At 38.8% G+C, this 22767-nt stretch overlaps 1 long non-coding RNA gene across 1 annotated transcript; it reads right to left on the reverse strand.

Annotated features, from left to right (window-relative positions):
- Nucleotides 1-4697: 4697 nt before the first annotated feature.
- LOC110354001 (uncharacterized) lies at nt 4698-18142 on the reverse strand. Its single transcript, XR_002405343.4, has 3 exons — nt 17919-18142; nt 12628-12738; nt 4698-6181 (listed from the first exon to the last, which is right to left on the reverse strand). It is a non-coding gene; the product is annotated as an uncharacterized lncRNA (long non-coding RNA).
- Nucleotides 18143-22767: the final 4625 nt, after the last annotated feature.

Raw genomic sequence — 22767 nt, forward strand, 5'->3', positions numbered from 1 at the left:
TAGTTGGGTTTTAAAGAACAATAATTTTGTCAAATTAGAACACTCTTTATATGTCATGTATTCCCTCACCAGAAGTATGCATGCCACTTTTACCAAGAAGGTTGTGTGTATCTGAAGTTTTGTCTGTTGTCTAGGATGTGGAGAAATGGCCACTGGCAACCTCTCAGAACAATTTAAGGGAAAGATTTTCTCATCAGTTTTGAACTTGGAAATGGTGGGTTTTGGACATCTCATTCATTAATTTTGTGAATGATGACTCAAGACTCACCAGAACTTGTTCTTCCCACATTTACTGAATTGTGCATTGTATCCTTTTTTTAATGACTGTGCCAGATTTCATGGAGACGTCTGCATGGACTGTTCTAGACATTACTTTTTCCATGTTTCAAAAAGGTAAAATAATAATAATAAAAAAATATAATAAATTAAAAGGCATTTTTGTCCACTGATGTAAAAAAAAAAAATGTTCAAGAAAAGCAATTATTTAACATGTGAAAATTGTAGAAATGTGAAGAAGAATATAAGATATGGAGTTGTACTGACTAGTTTCACCAATTCATAGGCATTGTGCTCCAAAATGTAGATGCCTCAAAGGTAAGCTGTGGTAGCTTGTGTTCAGCCTGGTACTTCTGTATGTTGGGCACAGCAAGAGACTGCTGTGAGGCAAACATGTCTGAGCTGGGGACTGTGGAAAAGACCTTCAGTTAATGTAAATAAGAAGCTGAAATAAATACAACTATGACATTTTATAATAAGTATTTTGAGACATTTTTTTTTTCTCTGTTAATACTGTCTGACAGCAGGTGCTCCCTACTTTAAGTGCTTTAGATGGGCAACTCTTCAGTTCTTTCTGTTTTTAAGTTCACTCAACATCTTCCAAAGCTAGCCCACAGTCCATGTTTCCTTTTATTAAACAATAACAACAAACTGCATAGGTATGCTGTGTGCTGTGTGATTAGCCTGCAGCCTTATGAGGAAGAGAATTGTATTCAATTGTAGTAATTTATATTGTGTCAGCACACTGAATAACCATAACTTGAGGAGTTTGTAAGGCCTTGCTCTTCTTCATATGCCTTAGAATTTCTTTTGACATTCTTTTGACATTTCTGCCTTCAATAATCAGTCTTGTCCAGAGCCCCATGAATTCAACAGTGTGGTGCAGACAACTGAGTACATATTTGTGGAAATGACTTACAACTTACAAAATGGAGGCTCTTTAGCTGTAGTTACAAAATATATCATTTGAATTTCTGTATGAAATTCACAGAGTCCAGCTCCCAATAAATCAGTTTGGTTTTCCATTTTCTTCCAAATAACCTTTGATGAGGTCACCCAAAAAGAGATCAACAACATTTTTTCTTGCAAGTATGTGCCTCTGCTGTTGCAATGGGAATTATGAGATGAGGTATCCCTCAAAGATAATTTGAACATGGTATTTCTTGTTTATTTTCCAATAAACTATGCCTTGGAAAAAGACTTCTTGGCCAAAGCCAAAACTGAATAGTAAATTATATTTTTTCCTTTATGAGATGTACATGCTGGTCATGTGTCGAAGGAGGACCTGGGATTTGTAAAAGAACATTTGCAACATTATACTGCAAAGTTTGAGAAGAGTCCATTAAGCAAATTGGGAATCTTAAATATGGAGGAAGTATTATGTTCAAGGCTTCAGTGCTTGTTATGATTAGAGTGCTCTTTGTGGGAGATTTGTTAAAATTTCTTCATCCTGGGTACCTGCCAAACTTCAGGCTTTAATGCTCTGAGTCACAGAAGCAGGGACTGACTGCTCTCACAGCTTGTTGACTTGCCAGGAGGTTGATGCAGGAGGTAGTGTGCAAGTAGGAAAGACAAGAGACAAGAAAAATAATCTCAGAGTTCTGTGATAAAACTTTTATTTAACAGAAATATAATTTTTTTTTTGTTTTTGTTTTCATCTATTTATCAAACCTGCTGACAAAACCAGGATATTTTAGAAATGTGATGTCTTTTTTTGTTTGTTTGTTTCAGGTGATGATAGAAAGAACATGTAGATGCTTGGTTTAATATGCTACAAAAATGAGGATAAACGTGGTACTGAACGTAGTTAAATATAATATCCATCTGTGATAACTGTCAAGTTAAATTAGTAATTTAGACACAGAAAATAACATCTTTCAACTTCTTTTATTTGTTAACCACTAGAAATTTCCAGTAGTGGATCTCTGTAAAAATGATTTAAACTTGCTGAAAATCAGCTAGACTTTCTTGATCATGTTTTATGGATCCTGACTGTACAACCCCGACTTTCCTTCTGAAAATGATTAGATAAGGACAAATTGCATACACAGTAGGAAATAACGGCATTTATAAGAACCATTTAACCAGGTCAGATCAGTGGAATCAAGTATTCATCTTCTCTCAGAGTCAGCATATGAGGGGGCTAATACACTCCAAAAAATCTCATATGGTAAATCTGTTGGGTTTTGATAGTGTATTCAAAAGTTACTACCCTACTGATAGTGTATATGAAAACCACATTCAAGGCAAAAGAAATGACTGGAATGTATCCACCTTGGATATTTTAACATTCACAGATTTTCTTCTGGGATAGGAGGACTGAAGCTGCAGGGGGCTCACTCCATCGGTCTCACATCATCTGTAATTGAACATGCAAGTGCTCTGAGTGAGTTGAAGACAAAGACATATATAGCCTAAATTGCTTTCAGTGCTGGGCTTACTTTTACCCTGGCATATACCGCCTGTCCTTATATATCATTTGATGTCATCTTGCTTGAGAGTTACAGTGGAAAGTATGATTGAGTGACCTCTCAGTGATAACTCTTTGCTTTTTGTGTTTCATGTATGCTTGTGTCTGATGAACAACAACAACATGAGGTTCAGACATAGCCCTAGGACGCTTGTACAGCTCCAGCTATCTGTCAAGCTTGCACCCAAATTATTCTGCATATGATTTTATTTGTGTTTATTGCCATGTTCAGGCTCAAATGTGGTTGTATGCAACTGTGTAGGATGGTCTTGATTTGTGGCTGCTGATTCTCATGTACCGAATCTCAAGTAAGAAATTAGTGAGAGTTTGTGTGTAAATGGGATCCTATAAGGCTCCTTGTGATCCTTTGTGGAGGGATTCATAAGTCTGGGGAAGAAACAAGACCATTAACATAAATTTTGACCTCATCCAGAATGTAGACTGGAGATCCTGACCACATCTGTATCTACTCCATAAATGAAGTTTGATCTATAACTATGGTACAGGCATGGGGATGAACATCACTAAGGGTAATAGCTTTTTATTTTGGTGGGCAGAGAGTTAATCTATGATAAAAGGGTTATGTCCAGAAAGAAGCAGGAAATAAGCTCAAGCACTAGACCCCAGGCCATTATTTACAGATAGCTGTTAATTTGTTTTCTGGCTCTGCTCCAACTGCCTCTCTCCTAGACTGCACCTAAACATGGCTGGGGTGAGAGTATATCATAGGGACTGTTCCCCACAGTCAGTACCCCTGAAACTGCAATAAATGTCTTTCTTTATCCTGTTCAGTCCTCCACCTCTGTCCGAAAAGCCTGTCACCATCAAACATCTCTTGCTAGAGCCATGATATGCAAAACAATAACCACAGCACTCTCGTCTCAGATATTTTGAATGGAGAAAAAAGAAAGAATGATAAATTTCTCTTAACAATCCATAGCCCAGCACTCTACCTCCATACTTCATAGTCCCAGAGAGCTGTGAGTGACATGCTGTAGTGCAATGTGCTTGTCGATCTATGCCACCAGACCTCACCAGCCACAGGAGTCTGTCCTACCAACTTCTGCCTCTGACAGCTTCCTGCTGGAAGTATCCTTGTGCTTCTTTAGTCTCTGATGAGAAACAGCACAGTAGGGAAAATACTGGGCTAGCTCTTGGACTATTGTGGTGAGTACCCTTCAGCTGCTCATGGTACAGAAGTGGCTTTGCTGCTGATGAAACTCTGAGGTCTTTACACAAACCATATTTGCTGTTCATGGCATCTGCATTATCTGCAGACCTCTTTCATGGGGGCTAAGCCCCCGAGGAGCATGTACCAGAGGAGCTGGTGGGATAAATTGGTGTTCTCCTGTGCTGAATAAAATATTCCAGAGTCTATTTGCGCTGGCTGCCTGCCTTCCCACGTGTTTTGCACTTGAAGGAGAGAGAAGCCTCCAAAAATCCTCTCAAAGCCCAAGAGTTGTCATAATCTTTTTAATACCCCTGAACTGAAGTGTTTGCTCCCTTGCCTGCCTGCCTGCTGCTGTAAAAATCCAAAGCATTTGTAATCCAGACTTTATTTCCTGTTGGGCTAGAAGTTTTAAGATAGCCTGACATGAGGCTAAATAGCAATAAATAAGGTTATGGAAGGTTATGTGGTATTTCAGAAGAGAGGAAGGGCAGTGATGTTCACAGATGTTATTGATTTTATTTTATTTATGTATTGTGGAGAATCAAATAAAAGTAGAGCAGAAGCAACTTGCTAGTTAAATAGAAAATTATATCTATCTAACCATCTGTTTCTATAATACTATAAATGAGTTACAGTGAATCTGGAGGAATCTTTTCTTCAGTGAAGCTATGCAGCAATTTGGTCTTTTTCTTTAGAAGCTGAAGAATTGGGGACTTTTTTTTTTTTTTTTTTTTTTTTTTTTTGGTGTTATCTGTCAGCCCTCACCCCAAGGTAGGCTTCTGTTCTCATTTCATTTTTGGAGACTTTGCAGCTGAAATGCTGCATTGTCCCTTTCTGAATCACATGTAATTGCAACATATGTATGCAAGAATTCACTCCATTTCAGTAGGGATTTTTTAAGCTAACGCCATTTTTAAGCTAAAGCCTATTACGATTTTTGATGGAACAACAACAACAAAACAGATAAAGGAGGGAAACAGAATGGAGGGAGATGACCTAAAACTTCTCCTAAACACCATTCTATGAAACAGATTTTTAAAGGTTTTATAGACAGAGATGGCATTTACTTCCACTGCACCTTTTACATTTTAATCTAAATAAGCATTGCCCTAAAGCAGGAAAGGAAATTATTCTTCCTTTTGATAGTCTTTGAAGTAAATCTTTCAATATGTTCCTTAAGTGTCTTTATTTCTTATTTTACCTTTGCAAGGCAGATATTTCTACCTCTCAGGCACTTCAGGCTTTTTATTTGTCTACTGTATGAGAGTGCCCCAGCTTGGAGAGCATCTGTCAGCACTGGAACAAGGGCATTTAGAAAGAAGTTTTTTTTAAGTGTAAGGAATGTGGACTCGAGCACTGGGTTTTGCAGTTAATCACATAAATTAGATGAAAGCTTTGCTTCCAGGAATATGAACAGAAGAGAGGCTAAGATATGTATGTGCATGTGTATGCATATCACACAGAATCACAGAATTTTAGGTTGGAAGAGACCTCAAGATCATCGAGTCCAACCTCTGACCTAACACTAATGTATATAAACACACACATTATTTATACTTCTATGCATAATGTATTTATTCAAGAACTATTCTTTCTTTCATTGGAGCAAGGGAATTCTCCCATGGATTTTATTTTGTACAACAGGGGCGCTATTACAACGATTTAAAAAAAACACTGGGGCCTTGGCTGAAGTGTTTAAGCATCTGATAAGCCTGTTGAATTCATGGGACTTCTTCACATCCTTCGAGTTTGGCATGTGTGTAAATACTTTTCTGCAGCAGGGTCATAAGACCTCAATTCAGCTCTTGTTAAACTCAGTGGAAAGATTCCTTTTGATTTTAAAAGCAGTTGGATGCATTTGCACGCTGTCTTTTCTATGCGAATGCAGAGCGAGCCAGCCGTAATGCAGGAACATGTGGTACATGTTAAAAGTTGTAGAGGTTGTGAGCAGTAGCAATTTTCCACTGACAACATTTATCCAGACTGATTAAAAGATATGACTGAAGAGGCATTTCTTGATGGGCAAGACATGGCGAGCACCTTCCAGACAGCACTGTGCAGAGCTAGCCCCAGCAGGAGGGTGCTGGGGGAGCCCAGGAGGACAGCTGAAGATCAGGTCACTATTTGGACATATCAGGGAGGCAGCTGTGCTGTCGTACCCCATGTACACCTGGGAGCATGGGGGGAACTCCTACTGTGAGGAGCTGACGGCAGCCGGGGAGGAAGAGCAGTATCCATCCATCTCAGAGAGTGGGACTTGGCACCTGTTGAGGCCAAATTTCTGGTGAAGAAACAACACGCTGAGAGTTGCTCAAGCAAATGTAAAACAATTGCTGCTTTGACACGTTGACACGAAATCAGCTAAACAGGCTTTGTTTATAATTATGTTAAATTATCTCAAGCAAATTGCTCTGGTTTAGATTTCTACCACTCCAGAGCTGATGGGCATCAGCAGAGGAGGTGTGATAGAGAGGTGTGTGAAGAGGCATCCCCGAGAGGTGTGCCACATCAATCTTTTGTGCTGAGAGCTGGGTGGGGTGTAGGACAGTGAGGTGATACCATACCAGCTCACACTTCCAGCTCCTGGAATGGTATTTCTGGACATTTCCTTGGCAAGAAAATCTGGAGGAAACATGGAGAAGGCAATGCAGTTGTAATGGGATGGCTCAGTAAAAATGATGAAAATCACAGGTAAATGATATCTCTGCAGGGAGACATAATTGCTTACGGCTTTTGCAGTAAATGGATTGCAAGAAGTCCCAGATGAGTAATCTACGGAGATAATTAAGAACTGGAACTGCCTGAATATATTCATCAATATGGGGGAACAAAGAGAGAAAAAAATCATTCTGTTTTGACCCATTCTATTGGCAATTACAGAAGCAAGAAATGGAGATATTTAGTCTGGCTAACGTAAAGAAAACTGTTCCAACTGATTTAATGCCATAAAGTATTAAATAGGAATGAATGGCAAACCTCTCGCTTTGTGTTGCATTCAAAGCAAGACTCAGCAAAATTGAAAAATAGAATGTAGAATTTGGCAAAGAACGAGAAATGAACCAATATAATTTAAAGGTGGTTGATATCCATATTTCATCAAGGAATCAGCAAAGTTTCTGTAAATCCATTTAGGTAAATTCTAAGTATCTATCTTGACTATCTCTACTTGACTTTTGGGTATATATGGCACTCTTTCAGGCTGTCTGTTTCCCTCACCTTATCCTGTAGGACTTCAGTTCTGTTTAGGAGAAAATTCTTCTTTTTCTCAGTTGAATAAGCACCCTTTGGTACTGTCTTTTTATTTATGAAAATGTTTTTGGTCTTTCATACTGCCTTTTCCATAATCTCATTGCTCTTGTACTTCAGCTGTTTCTCAGTGCTTTATGACAGCCTAGCTCCAACTGATATAAAAATATGAGTTCGTTTCCTCAACAATTTTCCTAAATGTTTTGCTTCAAAACATACAATAACATATAATTTGATTCCTTTTTAGTACAAGGCTCGAAGTTTTTGCCTCCATATGGGTGGAGGATAGGAAGGTCAAAAGACAAATGTATATTGCTCTCCTTTTCCTCCCAGCAGTCTTTTAAAACAGAAAACCTAACAAAAAATGTAGCCCTTACCAGAAGAATAGGAGGAGGAGTTGGCAACAAGGGCACCTGCTTGCTGCCTGTGTGTACATCCCCTACCCAATCTTTTCCATCTGTCATGGACCCACAGTGTCAAGAGTCAGCATCCATCTTTTGTCCCTGTTTAGTGCTCCTTCCAGCCTGCTCCTATTGTTCCATTTCCTAATTGTTTCAAGTTTCAATTAGTTTAGCTGGAACAATATGAGGTATCTGGTAGGCTAACAATCTCAGGTAGTGGTGTTGTGCAATGTTTCCTTAATTGCCTTGGTAGAATTACTCTGTTTATTTTGTTACTCAACTAGAAATGATAGGCCATTTAAAGTTTAGAAATTTGGTTGATAAGTGAGAAGATAAAAGTAATAATATTGCCTACTAGACAGGGTAATCTAAAACTGTATGGACTAAAGAATAGCTATGCTACATAATCATGCTGGGCAGGAGGAGGAGTCCAGCATTTTTATTGCCCAGATTTGATGAGATTTGATGAGGCAATGAGGTCCATTTTCACTTCAAGGGGGGCTGATCTCTTTTCTCTCCTCCTTTCTCCCCTGGGTATGTTACACATTTACATAAAGGTGTTATACCAGCACACCAGCACTGCAAAATGCTGCTACAGATATGGATAAATAAAGATCCTTAAACCTCTGTGAAGATGGCAGCAGTGTTTACTCACTTCATACAATGGAAGGAAATGAGTGGGTTGCAAATGAGGCCATTGCAAAGGTGGGGCTCGAAACCTCGAGTTTTTAGGACCTGGCCTGTGCCTGTGTTTGGCAAGGAAGGGTTTCTTGTTGGATGTTGTATTCATGCTTAGCCATTCCCAATCATACTTTTAGTTACAAGTATTTAAATAATTAATATTTAAGTTTTGTAAACATATGTTCTTTTGGCAATAGGAAAATGATATATAGCTTCATTGTACTTAACTGAGGTTTATTCTTCTAGTGTGAGCTGCTAGTAAACTGGCTGTGGGTCTATTTAACTTTTTGATAGTGATACTATCACTGGTAAATCTGACTACCTTGAGAAGAATAACAAACCTGATTCCCAAATTTCGCCTGATGTTTCTGAAACCCCCATTTATGCTTATATTGTCAAGTTCTCTCAAAGGTGCATCATTAAGTGCCATACTAAGGTAAGGTCAGAAGCTTTAGAGCTAGGCAGTGGTGTTTCAGCAAGCTGTGAGATCCTGCAGCATTGCTCTACAAGGCAGATGGAGGCTCAGTGCAGAGATTCCTTCCCTCGCTCTGACTTGGTCTGTATCCTCACACCTTGGCAAAATTTCATGGGGGAAATAAAGAAAAGAAAAAAAAAATTATATTTTGACCAGCTTTATTAGGAATGACAGAAGTAAGAGAAGGAAGTTATTTATGCTGCTTGATGCAGAGCCAGCATCCTCTTGGCAAAATACTTCAACTCTGCCCTCAGGACAGCAGTGTAGTTAAATGCTGGCTAGTGAACTACTGAAAGCAATCAAACCCACCCTTGCCTGGGAGGAGAGACAACAGAGACCTACAGGAACCACAGTATGGTCTGCTAAATGTGCTTCATTATGCATTTGGGTTAATTCGGCCTTTTCATTTCTCTGCTGCACAGCTGACATGTCTGATGATGGGAGACCAGCTATGCAAGCACTGAACAAGAAAGAGTAATACCCAGGAGCCAGCAGGGCTGCTCCAGTTCCTTGGTATTCCTAGGAGAAGGGGGAGAGTAGGAAACAGGGAGGGGAAAATTTTTCAGATAAGCATGTTGAAAGGTTGAAAACAGGGAGAAGTCTGCTTTTCTGCTCAAAGTTTACTCATTGATAGGGACTCAGTTCTTGGCTACTTCTGCTTCTTGGCTGCATCTGTTTAGAATTTGTAGAGCTTTATGCTCTGCTTTTGCAAATTATAATGTCAAGTGGGGAAAAATGGTAACTATCATGATGCTTGCAGGAGATGACATCTGTTACCAGTATCTTGCATAGGCTTTTATTTAGTTCTGTCATCAGGATTCCTCATGATTGCTTCAGTGTTGTCAACATGTGTATGCACACACACATGCATGCACACAAACTCTCTATCTGGTTATGTAGCTCACTTTATACAACAGTTTTCTTTATGTTACTGACACTTGGTAGGAATAACATCGTGATTTCACTTTCTTCTAATACACTGCTAAAAATAAATCTCACTTTACAAGGAGAAGCATTATATCAAAAAAGACCCTCCCGGCTCTACACCATTGAAATTCCTTATCTCATGAACATGAGATATTTTCCATTTTTAAAATAGCCAAAAATTGTCTGAGAATTTTGCCACTCTTTGTTAGAATTGACCTCACACACTTATGAATTCTCCACTTTTTTACCATTTCCTTTTTTGTTTTCACTTCATGACATTAAATGCTCTGCAGGGTTGCTTTGCTGTTTTTACTGGACAGTCAATTTTTTGTTTGTGCTATTCTTATGCATACCAACAGGAAAGAAAAAATCTTTTGTAGTGGGAAGATGGGGCTTTGACTGATAAACCACAAACACTACCAAGAACGATTCAAGGAGAGGTGTTGTGCATGAATTTGTTCAAATCTTATTTAAACTAGAGTTCAGCAACAATTTGCATTTTTCTGACTTTGATGCAATGTGATTTCAGTTCCTGTCATAGGAGAAAAAATATGCAAGCGGAAGGTTGTGATGTTTCTTTTCCAAGCTTATATTTTCTTAGGCCAAAGGCAGTGAACTTTAAAGTGTATGTTGGTGTAGTTCCTCCCCAGATCAGATAGCAGCTTTTGTCATGAATTCGGAAGGTATTGAGATGGCTTTTAAAAATATATACAGAAAAAAATAATCTTTTTTGGACATGACAGGCTTGACTGATTAACCTTTATCTTAACAAACGTTGTGGGAGTATCATTTGGTTTTAATTAGGATTTTCAAAATTATATAGCACGTGTAAAGAAATTAATGCAAGCTTCCTTTATAAAGGTTCCATAAGGGTAATAACATGATCCTTCTTTTTTTGCCCCTCTCTTCTTCTGTAAGATTTTAGAGAAATTAAAGCATCCTAATTGCTGATAAACAGCATGTGATATTCATTCAGAACCAAGACTAAAGTTTTAAAATCTGATCCCTGAATAGCATCAGCAAAACAGGACCTGGTGTTCACTCTTCTCTCCCTGTTTTTAATTATGAAGTTTGGGTAAGAGGCAAGTTTTAATTATGCTGTGCTGTACTTCTGAATAATGCATTCAGCTACACTCTCAGGCATCATAAATTAATGTTCTGTTGAAATCAGTGAAGCTCTGTGTCCTGGGAGCAAGATTCAGTTGCCCACATGTGTCTGGTGCCATCTGATGCCCTCAAGTAGCCTGGCCTCTGGCTGTCCTTGCAGAAGGGTACCTGCCTCCCTCCCATAGGTCCTCTGTTACAACTGCCAGCTTAAAGAACACTACACCTATGGTCAGTCACCATTCCAGCCCTGCCTCCTGAAAGCATAATTTATAGCCTTTTGAAATCAGAGAGAAGGAATGAAATGCCTTCTGGAGCAACTCTGGGGACAGTTCTTGCACTGATTTTTTAATTAAAGCCACCTGTCCTTTCAATCTATGTCTATTTCTACTTGACAGCAATTTCTCTTATTTTTATTGCTCTTTTTAAGAGCACTTAGAGGGTAAGTGCTGGCAAAAAGCCTGACCTACAATCACCAAGTAATGCCATCAAGGCCGATGTATTAATTGTCTTGGCTAACCTGCAAGGTTAATAGGGAGATGCTCTTAGCTAACTGTGTCATATCCTCATTAATCCATAATGCTGGAACATAGCAAAGGTTTGGGAATATTCCTGAGTACAGTGCAGAGGATATAGTAACGAATTTCTTGCCGTCAGTGGAGCAAGAAGAATTAATAAGATTTAAAATTTCTATTCATTTTTTCTTCTGCTAATATATTTTCCTGGTGTCTCCTCCCACTCTCTGTGTAAGTTTTAATGTTGGAATAGTCAGTATAAGAGGATAACTTTTTGTGTTCTTTCTGAAAATAACTAGGACCAGGTGATTAAAAGAAAAAAATAATTAAAAAAGGGAAGACCCTTGCCTAATAGATGGGACTTCTTTTGTCTCCTAGGAAAAGTCTCCTGGGATAAATTCTGAAAAAATTATTTCGTATCCTTTCCTATGCTTTTTTAATATAAATATTAATTGCTTCAGTACTGGATATATTTGCTCTTTATGAAAATGCAATTATTCTTTCAGTTTATCTAGACTTTTTTGGCTTTACTGACATCCTGGAACAATAAATTCCAAGATCAAATTGCATAACAAGATTTATCGTTCCCTTCCTGATACAGGTGAATGCCTCATTGTTCTTATTTCATATGACAGAAGATAGAAACTTAACTTCTCTAAAGCTTTCTAAGGCATATAGTTCAAAGTTTAGTAGCTGTTGCAATTTTCAGAATTTTTAAATTTCAACTATTATTTTCTGTCTGTCTTCTCTCTCCAAGTCTCCTCTAACTGCACTCTCCACTCATACTTCATTACTCATGAATGATAACAATTCATTATATTTTTCATTGTTATTTTTTGACTGTCTTGTACCCCAGTATTTTTTTATTCACTAGTTGAGTGGTTTATAGATTTCCATGGGACTTGGTTTTGTATTTGATCTCATTTAGGGTCCTGGCAGTAGTGGGAAAACAGCATGCTGAATAATTGTTTGAAACTTGTCACCAATGTTTGCCATATGTTTTCTTGTTCTTTACCAGTTGATTTGGTAAAATTCTTGACTATGTTCAGATATTCATTTACCTAGTTTTATATCAATATCAGTATAACCCTGACATACATGAATAGGTATTTCAGCATTTGCCAATGAAAACTGCTTATGAAGGAGTTAATAGATGATGCATGGGTAAAATTCTGCCCATATAACTTTTTAAAGCTTGTGGTCTTTGGTTTAAGCACTTAAAATCACATAGTTTCTCTGTCCGTCTTCAACAAATAAATGAATACAGGTATCTTTGCCAACTAATTAGAGACTTTGTCCCCCACTATAGAGCAGTATTACCAAATCTCTGTATTCATTCTCAGTTTGAAAGGGCCAGGTACCTTGTGCTTGCTGGAGGACAGCCACACCAAGCTGCTGATGGAAGGGGATGCAGAGCTGAGAGTGGTGCCCCCATGTGCTGCGTGCCAGCTCAGCAGAACCACCAGGCATCCCTGAGGAACAAAGGGATGCTTCAGGATTACACAGGCCTGACAGAAACATTTGGCTTCCAGTTGGGCCCAGTTGGCCTCATTTAAGTGCTTGCCTTATTCATATGAGCAGCACTAGAGAGATTCCTTTCTTTTGTCCATATCCTGCAAATGTTCTTTTTAGGCCTTGCAAAAGCTCAACAAATATTAAACAGGATGACTAGAGGTGAACTCATGCATTTTCAGGACCTGTCCTCTGCTATCACAGTAAGCAACTTATGATTTGACCTCAAACTCAAAGGAAAACTGTTTTTGTGCTCTTATTAATGCTATAAAGTATCACTCTGATGGTAAAAACTTTTCTCTAATTTACTACATTTCTTTCTTTACAGCCACTTTATTCCCATTTGCTTTCATGAATTTGTGGTAAATTATCTGAGATGATTTCTGTGACCTTCCTGTTTACCTTTTAGCACTGACAGTCAGCGGTTCTTATCTTGCTCATTTACCTCATGTGAACGGATAAAATAATTTCTATGACCTTTTCCATTTGATTGACTCAAATTTTCAGACATCTCAGCACCCATCTGCACCTATCCCAGATGGTATTCCTCTTTTCTCAACATGAAATGAGGTCTTAATGGGGGTTTAGACAGTGTATTAACTGAAATATCCCTTTGAATGCATGCTGGCATTGTATTTAGCTTTTTTTTTTTCCTCATGACAATAGCACAAATCCATCCTGAGAATGAACAATATATTATTACTCACTGCCAGTTCAGAGCATCAGTTCATAGCATAACTTGCACTTCAACAAACAAACAAAAAACCTAATTCCTTCTGCAAGATGTTTGTTAAGATCCTTTCCTGACAATGCATCCCGATTTGGATAATTTGTACATTATGTTGAGCTTGCTCACCAATGAAAACAATGAGGAGACTAGTCCCAAAATACATTATTTCTGAGTAATAAATAGATACCTCATATAACTGCCTGTGCATTCTGATATTGATTAGGCAAGAAGAATGCATGCTGAAGTGCCTAGTCAACAAATGCCACTCCACATTTACATTGCTATCAGTGATGATGTTGTACCAGTGCCAGAGATATCTGAGTCATGAGCAACTGTTCTGGAATCCATCAAAATCACTAGGCAGGATATTAATGTTACTAATTTTCTGTTTTTCATTCAGCATCTGATTGAGCCCCATTGTAAAGGCAGGAACACTGAGGGAAGCTAAGAAATGTGTTTTTCCCAAAGCTGTAGAGCATCACTGAAATATAGGCAGCATTAATGACTCTGCCAGGTATACCCATCAGCCTACGTAAGCCTCATGACTGCAGATGACGTACCACATATTTGAACACAGCAACAACAACAATAAAGACATTTACTAAAAATAAAACTGGTTGTTGGCTAGCAAGGAGGAGTTAAATCACCCTAATTCAAGAGATACAGACATGGCCTCTCCCACTTGATTGAAAATTATTTACCAGCAAGAAAGAAAACTTATCTAATGGTCGAAGATGATTGCTTGTTCACCCAAGAATGCTTTCCTAAAGAGAACTTCAACCCTGCCCCCAGATAACCTTCCCTACGCTTGAGCTGTTGATCCTGGTTTCTGCACAACCACAGCAAGCAGAATGTGTCTTGGTGCCTCTGAGAAAGAGGTTTACCCCAGCTGCACAGCACATCTTCCCTAAGGACTGGGTAGGCAGCAGGCTAAATGCCTTCTTGTGGTCCCCTAGCCATCACAACATAAGCAAAATGTTTTTAATATGTTTACATAATTATTTGCAAATTAATATATGTGAACTGTGAATTTTGTACTATTTCTGCATAGTTTAGTTGTGATGGGGAAATACTTTCTTCTTATCAGCTACTATTAAAAAAGGCTGTTATCTGTGAACATGAAACTTAAAAAATCAAGGAAGTTTTTTAGAAAGCTTCTGATGGGTATATTCTGCTCATCCATCTAACTACCCATACATCAGATAGCCAAGTACAAAGTATTTATAATGAATATTTGTCAGGTTTAGCCATTTCCCCCTTCTTTGTGAATTGTCTGGAAAAGGATGAGTTGTATGACCGGTGCTCATTTGCTGTTTCTAAGTGAAGGGTAGCATGTGGCTGAGCACATGATTGCTTTCAAGCTGTAAATTCCAAATACTGTGATCAGCATTGCTTCAAATGGGTGAGAGTTTGAATAGTAAAACTGGAGAATATGACTGGTCCTGTTTACAGGAATAAAGTTTTCCTGGTTTCAATTTCTTACATGAGCTTATCTTTGTCCTGCTTCAGGTCTCATATAGGTGGCAACAGGCGACTATTTTCCAGTAAATCTGAGTTGAGTGAATGAAAGTTTGGGTACTTGCTCTGAATAGCTATGAATTGCTATGAGTATGTGGTGACAATTCTTTGGAAGGTGAAAGGACAAGTATTTGCAGAGAAAAAAATTATCTGCAGAAAAATTGGGATCTTAGGAGGTATGTGAATGGATTAACCTCACCAGGCAAAAGGAAGATAGCTGGAGTTTTGATTTTTTTTTTTTTTTTTTTTTTTTTTTTTTTTTTTTTTTCCTGTAGGATAGGAATAGAAGTGGGGCTTTAAAGAGAAACTTTGGAAATGCCAGGGAGCAGGACCTAGATTTTTTCATGGGTACTTTAACAGGGATTACAAGAACATTGGATGTGGGGGAAAAAGAATCCTAACTGCTACTGAATTGCTATTGAATTTCTGTAGCCTATTCCTCAAAAGGGTATGTTCATGTCAAGATGTGGGGAAGCCCTAGGGGTGCTGGTCCAGTGGAGAGTGTGGTGAGAAGAAGTTGGAGTCGGGTGTGCCATAGTCAAGTGAGCGGTATTTGTTGCCTTCATTAGATGCTGAACTCTATAAAACCTGGGCAGTGCCTTGGTTGTTAATTGCATGGATTGCGCCATTCAGAGAAAGCAAGGGAGCATTGTAAGGCGACAATGATAAGGAGGCTTTCTTCTCACTTCAAAAACTCTATTTGCTCCTTTTCCATAGGAAAAATAAATGTATTATGCTATCAACAGAAATCCAAAATAGTGGAAAATACCTGGATTTCTTCCTAGCTGAGGGAGGAATTAGATTTATTTCCCACTTAACAGAACAACCATTATTATTATTATCATTTTCTATCCAGATTAATACTATTTGCATGTACGTGAACGTGAAAATTATAACCTGCCTAACCAAACTCATTCTATTTATCATCTCCATATGAGAGGTCTGCAGAGCATGGCTGGCAAGTGGATGTTGAAGGGTGTGCTTAATTTCTGTAGGCGGCAGACTCCTCTTCACTGCAGTGGTCAAGTGAAAGAAGATTTATGTCTGCTGGCAATCACAGCAGTGATTGCAAACCATGGGGTCATTGCATGTGTGCATTCCCACCGGTGACAGGAATGCCTGCACAGTCTCATCTTCATTCCTCTTAGTGCTGGGACATTTCTTGATGGTTTTCCTTTTGAAAAGATCTGCTCTTGCTCTGCTCCCTGTGTGCGTCAGGGGAGTGTGAGAGCGCTCTCTGACAGCACCCACACAGCTGTGTGTGTGCATAGCACACCTCAGTCCCTGAAGCAGCTGAGTCTCCCTTTTGAATGTTGCAAAGTGCTCGGGAGGGTGCTTACTGCTTTGTTTGCTGAGCCATATTTAAAGAACAAACTTTCTGAGAGCTCAAGGAGTGTCTAAAATTGGCAGTCTCTCCCGCAGCATGCTGCATGCCGTGGGTGTCACCGCCGGGGCTCGCAGGGTGCCCAGCGGCAGTGAGACAGACAGACAGACAGACAGACCAGGGGACAAAGGGCAGCACTGCCTTTGATTTTCCGTGCTCAGCACTATGGTCACATGCTTCCTGTGGGCTTAAGAGCATCGAGTTGCGAATGGAAAATAGAGTGTCTCTTTTCTATCTCTAATGGTATTTTTATATGTTTTACATTAAGTTTCTTCCTGGTTACCATCTTATAATGGATAGGTGAGATACGTCAGCGTAGCACGAACTATTGTCGTGCAGTGAACTCTCTCTATCACTTAGCTGAGCCGAATAGCACATACCGTGTGACATCAGCAGCCCGGTGAGTCACGCAGCACAATACCATATATCCTGGAGATCAGAAATATCCTACGCAGAAGACTTGGCTTGTTTTTCCTATCTAGTTACGGAAACTACATTCACAGACTCTAATAGCATTAAACAACTGTAAATGAAGTCTTTCTGCTTCTTATCAGAAGATAAACTGCCTGTTTAAAAAAGGTGTTGCCAAGCCCGGGAAAGCCTCTAAAAGAGCACAGATTGCTGATTGCAGCTTTCAGGGAGAGATTTTGTACATAAAATATTTTAATATCGTTACAATGAACACCTGTGCTCCTGTTCTGGGTGAGAGTCCTACCAGTATGGAGCATCTGACATATCTGAAGCTTCAGATAGATAATGCTACAGATCCTCCCCCTTTTGCTAGAACACAACTGTAGATAGAGGAGTATTTACAGCACATTTATGACTTTTGTCCCTGATAAAACTCTGCAAGTCGTTTTACTGAAGGTATTTAACAAAACACTGTTTTCCTTAAATTCTCATGTATTCAAATACTTTGTTACACATCCTACCCCAGCACATATGTAGGATTATGACTTTCTCCTGCTTGCCTCTTTGATCTCCTTGATAACTTTTCCATCAGCGTAAAATGTAGTGCTTGGTTCAGCTGCTCTTCCACAGCACACAGAAATGGAGGAGGCGTTAGGGCGTCTGCTGAAGTAGGATGGAATATTTCCACCCTGACAATATATCAGAGGGAAAAATAGGGGGAAGAAAACTTGAATATTGAGCATTATGGACAATTGGCTGCCCCTCAAAAGACTTGGTGGTTTAATTGAGAAAAAAAAAATTGCTTGATTCTCCAAAAACCTGGGCTAAGAATCTTATAAAAACAGGCTCACTCAGGAGATTTCTGGAATTTTCTATTTCACGTCAAAAAAAGAAAGAATGAAAAAAGAAACACAAAACAACAACCCTTCATATGGCATTTCAGTACTCTTTCTTGTATTCCCCAGCTGAAACAGAGAAGGGCAGAGACGCACACAAATGCAAAATCACGAGAGCGTTATCCCAAGACCATGCTGGATCATATAGAAATGACTTGGACTTCAGGAGAAGTTTCAGGAAGGGAGAAGCAATTGAATTACCTGAGCTCCTGGGTCTGTTACATCTCTTGGTGTATGGTGCCTTGGAGCTTGTGTAAGCAGCAGGAGGTGCTCTGTTTGTGTTTGTATCTCCATGGCAATACGACTCAGGAGTTGTTTGGTCTCTTTTCTCAAGAGATCTGCCGAATCACTCCTCTTCATAAAGTGGGTTGGTAGAAGGAATTGGGGTAGCATTCTCATGGAAAAAATAGCCTTGTTGCAGCTTCTTGTGCTTCTTATGCTAGCTGTAGATATCATTAAATTATTTCATCGATATCTTTAGTTACTAAGCATCCACTGAGGTTTCCTACTGATGCTTCCAATGCACCATTGTCTCAGATGGTTCATTATGTCCTTAGGACATACTTTATAGTTTTTATGATACACTGGATTGTACTTCTGGTGTTTCAGAAGCAGTATTTCTAAATACTGAGATTTCTGGATCTGAAAACCCTTTGTGATCCCTGCTATGATCTTGTGAGATAGGGGTTCCACTGGGAAACTGGAGCACCAGAGAGGCAAGGAGACATTTGAAAGTTTCTAATCTCATGAACCTTGCTAATACAGCTGCTTTGGGGCCTGGGGACCTGTACACCTCCTGCCCCCAAAAAGCAAATCTCAGGGATGCAGAGGGACAGGGTGGCTGGAGCTTTGCCTCTATCACTCGACACGATTTTGAAGAGCCAAAGAAAGCCAGGAAAAATCTACCAGCCTACTCCCATCCTTCAGCTGCAGGATACATTACATAAATATGGTGATGATATATGTGCAGTGTAGTGTTTTTACAAAAAGAGGGGTCAGACCAGGGTATTCGTGGTTTATCCAGGCACTTAACTGGAACAGCCAACTGAGCGAGCCTGTTTCCAACGCAGTTACGCTCCTGCTGTGATCTACCCTGCTTTTCTTCATGGGCTGCTGAGGTTTTCTGGGCTCCTAAGGTGGGTATGTGTCTGCTCCTGACATTTCAGCTCTCACACAGAAACTGCTGGTTGCACGTGTGTGTGCTTAGTGCAAAATTGCAGCACGATGAATAGCTGGGGTTAATCTGGGGTGTTAACATGGTAGCATGCTGACTATTGGAGCTGGATGATTTTGCCAGGGTTTCCTTATCCACCTATTCTGTTCTGATATAGAAAATAATTTGGGTTTGACTAAAAGCCTGGTGAAATCAGCTGAAATCCTTCAAGAGGTTTCAGTGTAAATGAAGCTCTATATAGGAATGAAAGGAGCTTTAAAATACCATATAATATTTAATTGAGAAAGGTAATGTGGCTGAAATCCAGAGGCTGGGTATGTGAGTCAGTAAAGGTATAATGAGCAACTCCTCCTCATATCTTGACTGATGGCATTATGCTCTATGATGGCAAGGAGCACATGAGAAACAAGAAAAGCACAACTATATCTATTTCTAGAAGCACAACTATATCTATTTCAACTATTATGTATGAAATATCATCAGGATACCTATCACATACAGTCAAGTACAGTGAAGTAGATTAACTGCCAAAACTTCTCCATTTATAGAACAAAAATAATTACATTTTTATACAAAACAAATACAAAATGATTTATTTCATTTGTTTTAGGAATACCCATGAATTGTCTAATCCCAGGCAAACTTGTTTTATCTTCTGTTTTTCTGAGCTTAATGTTTTAAATAGCAAAGAATGAAAACATTCCTCTGTGCCTGATGTCTGACATTGCATAATGCAACAAGGTTTAGTTAGATGACACTGATAGTGGGGTGATGGTTGGACCGGATGATCTTGGATGTCTCTTCCAACCCTAATGATTCTGTGATTCTATGAAAATCCTATGCCTACTGTGAGAGAGGAACCTGTGGAGCATTAGTTTTTTAAAACCAGACCAATATGCTATTAACTGCCTACAGGAGAACATCCTATTATCAGCATTTTCCTGTATGCTTTGGGTGCTCACTGAGAACATATTTAATTCATTATCAGCATTTTTCCACGTGAAAAGGCTTTTTACATTTTTTTTTTTAACGTAAATCATCATTCCTTTGAGAGTTTTCAGAGTGTAGTAATAGAGAAAATGTAACAATGTTAGTTTATCAGGATCATGACCATTACATTTAGATGAGAAGTTGTTAATAATTAGAGGATGGGGAATCCTAAATCATTTCAGTGTATTTTTTGTTGTCATTAGAGACAGTCCTTCAGACTCTGCATTGTGCTTTTGCAGTGTCTTTAGACATAAGCAGGCTTTCTTGTGCTGTTATACTATGAAGCATCATTGATGGTGATAAATTAGAAGAATCCTCATAACCCTAATGGGTGACCAGGGCATATTTGTAGTACACATGTTATGAACATGCTGCAAAACCATATTCTTCACCCTAAATAAATTGCAGCTGGAGGTTACACACATTTCCATAATCTGTAACTTTACTATAGCATATAGTGCCACTGACATCAATAGGGTCACTTGATGCCCTGAAGTTACGTAAAAGTTTTAGGACTTGCAAAGATGGAGGAGGATCTAGTTTGTTTGTCCAATTTATTGTATCTAATAAGTTGTGTCTGCTGAGTTGGGCTTGGTTTGCCCAAGGGTTATGCTGATGAGGAAATTGCATCTATTCTTTGGAAAACCATAAAAATGAACTAGTCAATTGCCCTTCAGAATTTCATCCCTGAATTTTCAGAACTGTGACACTTGCTCATACGGGACCTCAGCCTGGCCAGTCATGAGATTCACTTGTTAGCAAATTACTCAATTTTATCATCTTGGATCAGCATTGTTCCAAGGATGTGTGAAAGAAGTGGTGTTTGGCTGTCTGTACCGATAGTGATGGTAAAATAGTGTAGCTAGACAGGTAAAAGTATGCATTTAGATGCCCATAAATACAAAGTAAGTAACTTATCTAACAAGCAGAAATTCCTTCAAGCTGCAGCTGCAACATGGTGCTGTCTAAATACTTTTCCCCACAGCAGACTTTTTCAGTTTTACAGTGGATAGTATATACAGATGTAACAATGTGTTAATGTATTATATACATTTGTTTTAAAGTCTAAAATAATAAGATCACTTGTATCTTGCTGTAGAAGTGACTAAGAACCAGCAGTTTTATTTGATTATATTATATTAAACTGTTATGCTCATCTTAGTGAAAAATTTATCAGATGATTTCTTGGATATATCTAGTTCAAACATAGGGTCTTTTTTTCATTTTTGAAGTTGTTAGTTTTATTTGTGAGTGGTTCCCACTAAATCAGATCCAAACTAAATCTACTCTTTTCCAATAAATGATTTTCTGGGTAACAATAAATTTTGAATCTGGAAGTTGGGCTTAAGATTTAGTTACAGGACTTGATATATTTTCCTGTTAATGCAACTTGGCATTTTACAGTATTTTTTTAAGCTGTAAGAAATTGAAATATTTGAATCAAGCGAGAATACAACATAAATAGCATCAAGCAGGGTTACAGAAAATTTATGGGTGAACTTCATGAAGCATAATGGGAGAAAAATATGTATTTTTAAATTAGCCTTTGGATTGGAAATTGAGCCAGCATTTAATGTAGTTAAGTAGGGACATATAACATGATAAAAATATTATTTTTCTCCTACTTAATAAATCTTGCTTCACTGATGCCCATGCATAAGAGTCTATTTCTAGCTGTCAGTGGAGCAGTGAAGCATGTACAGTGCACTGGGATGCCCTGTTCCCATGCCTGAATATCCATATATAGCTACTGCACTGTCCTATTCTCTTGTGGCTTCCACTCGTAGGGCTTAACTTGTATTTTCTTGGCTGAATTACCTTGGCAGAGAACTGTCCTGATGGTAAACACTCAGGCAATGACTCCTCAGTGGCAGCCACCTTCCCATTGGGCTTCATGAAAGCTGAGCATTGACCAAACTCGGTGTGAGTGAACAGATTTGCAAAAATCACGGGCAATGAATCTTCAGCCACACTTTCCTTCCCCTCCTCTCTGCTTTTTTTTTTTTTTTTTTTTTTTAATTTTCCATCTTGGTGTTGGTACTAAGTAAGTCTAATTTTCTTTTCTTTTCTTGTTATTTCTGGAAACAACTTTCAGACTTGAAAAACTGCCATGTACAGGAGATGTGTTTTGGCTCTTCTGCCCGTTGCATTCTGTGGATGATTAGATCAAACTGAGCAGCTGCCAGATGACTAATCAACTTGTTACAGAATAACTGGTCTCACTGGAGAATTAACAATGTCTTTATAGTCTCCCCTCAATGAAGTGTCTGGAATTTTCTTAGCTAACAGGATAGATCAGTTTAAGATTTTCCGACACTACTTGAATATGATTTAGAAAAGTGCTCTAAAAAAAACCCTCAAAATATCCCCATTCCCCCCAACCCTCCCAGTGTTTAAGTCTTATAATGTTACTTGAGGGTTAAAGGTCATCATTTTAAGGAATGTTGTGTTCTTCTTTACGTGCCTTTTTATGCCTCTGCACATTAGTGGAGATTGAAGCAATGAATGCTGGACTTTGCACTCTGGGAATTCAGAGTGCTTGGGTATAATGCACAGCTGACCGTGAATCAGATTAGCTACAGCAAATTGTAGAAGGATCTAAAAATGCTGTGGGTCTGGGCAAGAAAATGCGTGGATTTCCCAAACCAGTAGGTCTGTTCTCTTTGCTTTACTCTCAAGCCATCTCAAGACTTTTGGTAAAAAGCTGCTCTTCCACTGTGATGCACATACTCATGAGCATTCCCAAAATACTAAAAATTTGGAAGTGTTTGGAAGATGCAGATAAAAACTTTCATTTTCAGTCAAAAACATTGGCAACAATAGTGTCTGTTCCCACTTCAGTCTATAAACCCAAGTTAAAAGATGAAATTGAATCTGACCCTAACG

The sequence above is a fragment of the Anas platyrhynchos genome, chromosome 3 (genome assembly GCF_047663525.1).
Source record: "Anas platyrhynchos isolate ZD024472 breed Pekin duck chromosome 3, IASCAAS_PekinDuck_T2T, whole genome shotgun sequence".
NCBI classification, from domain to species: Eukaryota; Metazoa; Chordata; class Aves; order Anseriformes; family Anatidae; genus Anas; species Anas platyrhynchos.